Source organism: Apaloderma vittatum, unplaced genomic scaffold (assembly GCF_000703405.1).
Source record: "Apaloderma vittatum isolate BGI_N311 unplaced genomic scaffold, ASM70340v1 scaffold14378, whole genome shotgun sequence".
NCBI classification, from domain to species: domain Eukaryota; kingdom Metazoa; phylum Chordata; class Aves; order Trogoniformes; family Trogonidae; genus Apaloderma; species Apaloderma vittatum.
In genome coordinates, this window is record NW_009730289.1 from 14,506 (window position 1) to 19,006 (window position 4,501).

Below are 4,501 nucleotides of genomic sequence, written 5' to 3' on the forward strand. Positions count from 1 at the left end.
CCAGCCACAAGTCTCACGAGTGTTGGGATGACCAAACGTGAGTATGGCTGGAGTTGAAATTTAGGGGGAGAAGTTTTTCTCCATCATCAACTTCCATGAGCAAATGATCCTAAAAAATTCCATTATGCATCCAAAAATAGTCTATAAAAATAATGGTTGTAAGTGAACCAAAATGCTCTGATTTGAATATATTTCACTGTTGTAAAACGTCTCTATTTCAATGCCTCATACAATCTGAATTGTATACTATAAAAATTCAAGTTGACTGTCTTGCTCAGTAAATACTAAAATTCAAGAATAATTTTGAAAAGTTCTCTGAGAGGGTGTTGAAGATTGTAATGCTGTCAATGAAGCCATTGATTTGGGTCTTGCAAACACATCTTTTTGTAGGAGTTGCAAAAAGGCATGTCTAGACGTGTTATCGTGTGATACTACCTTGTTTGCTTTTGCGTGAGAGGCATGCCTCTCTACGGACTTCAAATACTATTTTCACTTAAAAGTGACCTCCTCCTTTATCACTTGGCATATGTTCCAGTTTTTATAAGGTTGGACTAATCGACTAGTTCAGTTGTAACAACTCATCTTTGAAGACAGTTACATCTAGGGGTTTTTTATCTGTATCAATCCTGAGTTAATCATCCTAGGAGAATCTGAACCTAGAATCTCTGCATCTAAGTTACATTTTTTTCTTATGAAGTGTTGGCAAATTTAAAATCATAATACAAAGAAGAGTAGAACAGAAATGTACAAGCTGTTACACTCCTGATTTCGTCTGCTCAGCACACAGGTTTGGGCATACTGGCACGCTGCTTGGCTTTGCTGAACGTTGTCAGGACTGCCATGAAATCTTGTTCCCAGCCAAGTTAGCGGTGAGACTGCACTCTCTTTAAAGAGACCGTAGTTTTATACATTGCTTTAGCATTGGTATGTGTTGCTGTTGCTATAATACAGTAACTAAATCTGTTCATGTGGATAACTCACTTTCTGAAATATGAAGGCTTGAAACTGGTCTGTCTAGCTTTGCAGAGCTCCGCTTGACTAAACATCCTTCCCCTCTTAAGAAATTGCAGCAACAGGCTCACAGATGTTCAAAACAGAGAACTGTCAATGACAGAAGTCAGGTCTATTTCAAATACCGGAATTTAATATAAAAAACTTTTTCAGTGTGTGTATCTAACAGCTACTGTAGCAAATACACATTTAACAAACAATTTCTGATGATTTTGTGTTGTTATGAGATAAAATGTGGCAGTATGTGAACAATGTCAACAAATGTTACTCATTTTTCTCCAGCACTATCTACATTTTGACATAGAGAAATATTTTTAATGGGAATGTTTAGACACCAGAATACTGCTAGGACTTTCCCCTAGAAGTTCAAAGTTTATTTTGGTTATTTTGATAAAATCAGATGTATTCTGTTGCCTTAAGAACTCTCTTGTGAGTAACAAACTTTGTTTATTACTAAAGGCTGCTCAAGTGTAGTACTTTAAATTTATGTGAGAGAACCCTAAGTGAAGATCAGTTGTCCATTTCAGAGGATGTATTAGTCTTCCCAAGTTGAGCGGGCCTACGGAAATAGCCTCAGCCTCAGTCTGCACACTCGGAAGCAGCTAGTCCACAACTAAGTTTTGAGAGAAGTGTGATCTGTATGGGTAATAAGATGAATGGGGGAAACTGCTGAAGGGTGAAGAGGCTTTTCAAGCACGTCTGCTGGCAGACCACACTGTACCACACACCATAGAACTGTCCAGTAAGAATAACGGGAGAAAAACCATGTTACATGAGCCTTTACCTGGGATCACTCTTTCCCAGCCTGCATTGCACTCCATCGAAAGGTAACGTTTTCTTAACGGCATGTAACATGCGCACAAAAGCTATCGTGGTTTATAAAATATTCCTGTATTTCTCTGGAAGTAACTTCTGGATTCCACGGTTATTTCTATAGAATATTAGTACAATTAATATAATCCTATTTAAAATTGTTGCCGAGGCTCTAATAATTAGAATGGCTAAGACAGAAATCAGAACGTCACCAGAAGCTGCGATAGTGCTACGCAAGCTCAGTGTCAGAATGGTTTTGGACAGATCTGAAGCAATTCTCCTCTTGGCTGATCGTGTTTTTGGCCAGAGTATCTCTGTGAAAGGATGTAAAGCCTAAGGATGGCCCGCAGTTGTAACTGTGCTTCAAAAGCATGGTATTTGCTTAAATGGAGTGTTTTGGATTACCTACCGAGTAGTGAAGATGCTCTAGCTTTTATAGCCATGCCTGTTGTTAGGGACAGTAAAACGGTGATTGATGCTTCCAGATGGTACACCTGAAATGACTGCCCACATGCTGGTGGACTCTTAATTTTATCTGAACAGAACTGAGGTTGCAAAGTTCATCTGAAGCATCAAATTTCTTCAGCTGGGGTGTTTTGACTGCTTACAGTGCTCTCTATGGGCTAAAGGAGGCCTGGGGAGGAGAGGGGGGCTTTTGGGGACAAAAGCTGTATGGGTTTGTTGCTTGTATTGGGGCCATCTCTGAGCCAGTGAGAAGGCAGCAATAACATGTCAGAAGTAGGGATAATATTTGTATCACCGGCTGTAAGACAGTGACTGATTTCTTGAAATGGTTCCACCTATCTATAAAAACACTGAAAATGCTCTTTATATTTGGGAGATCTGGTGTTATTAGGTACGGCTCCTGAGTAAGCTGCCTAGGGAGCCTTGGGGGAAGGTAGAAGAGGAAATTGGGAGGTTGTTGGAGTGCAGGGGACGGGTTTGCTGTCATACTGTTAAGAGCATAACTGCATTTAAAAATCTAAGCTTTAAAAATACGACCCTGGCCTCTATAATACAGAAACGTGCTTCAACACAAGCACATTTGCTGTTGCTCTGTGCCTTTTTTAGTGCAGGTCTGTACATGCTGCCAGTGGAAATCTGCAGGGATATAGCAATTAAGTTTGATGCTTACTACCTTTCCAAAATACCTGTTGTTTTTGTGGAGCATCTGTAGAAATCGCTGTCTGTGTCACGCCCTTTGAGAGAAGCATACAGAATCTTCCTCTCCCATATGCAACAATATGCGCAGGGCCACAGAAAAGTGAGTGGGGGTCAGGTTGGGTTTCCCTTCTCTGGGGTGTGTGAGCAGTTACTCGAATAAAAGGTACAAATTCGCTTTGTGGGAATTAAGGAATTGTTCAGGTGCCTGGGAGATTTTCCTGAACTTTGTATGGGATAACATACAAAAACTGTGCTAAAATTACAAAATTTGTGTGTATAGGTTTGTTCTACCATTCTTGTCTTTAGGAGGGCTGGAGCTTGGCAGCCACAGCAGTAGCAGTCATTTTTGGGAAGATTTTTACACAGCTTCTCTACCTTGGAAAAGCTTTTTAAATAGTGTAAATGAATGTATGTTTTATGACAGCAGCGCTAACTTGCTGTTAGCAACTGCAGCAGTCCTGGATGATTTTAATTTAATTGGGATGAGACTTTATGCTGGATTTATTCTGTGCGAGTTGGAGCATTTGGCTTGCTTCCACCATTAAGCCAAGAATGCAACCCATCTGCTGCTGGTAGAGCTATTGTCTGCGTGGAATAAATGGTCTTTTTAAAAGTTTTTCAGTTAAATAGAATACCTAATAGAAATTATTCTGAAGCAAATCAGTAGCATCAGTTAAATGGTACAATTTCTGCCTCAGCATTAAATAAGTAATGCTATTTAAAAAAAAAAAAAAAGAAACAAACAAAAAACCCACCAACCCACAGCAAAAGCAACTTCCCCAACCACATTTTCACTCAGTTGGTAGATTAGGAAGAAGTATTAAGTATAACTGTCTTGTGTCTCTAAGGCATCTATCATCTTAGAAAAATAAGTAAAGGTATGATTGTAGTAGAACAAGAGCGTATGTAATGATTTTCCAGTTTAAAAATTGGGTTGTTTCACCCAAGAACTATGAGAGACTGTATATTCGATGCCAGCATTATTTTGTGATACATCTACTTAATCTCAGATCATCTAAAATTCTGAAAATGGTATAAAATGCTACGGTAGAGGAAAGAGGAAACCTCTATAAAAAAGAAGGCGAGCAATGTTAAAATGATGTGAATTCAAACTTCTAAATATTCAGCTAAATATTAAAGCTAATAGTTTGAGGTTGAAATTAAAGCAGATTTTGAAGTAGGTTTAGTCTTCCCAGGGTAATTCTCTGTTTGTGAAAAGACACATTTATGCTCTGACAGATTTCTCAGTGAATATACACTCACAGGAATCTCATCCCTGATGAGAGGTAGGGTACCAGGGAAAATTTTCTGGGACGTGGAGTGCTGGTTTCTCACTCAGTATGGAAGGTTTAAACAAATAACACAGCTGGCCTTCTTCATACTTATCTTTAGACAGTTACGTATGCACTTCAGACTGAAGGCTCTTCAACTCATGCAGCAGCAGCAGCTATGTCACTTGTAATGGCCATCAGCCAGTTCGGTTATTAAAGACTAACACACACTTGATGAAAAG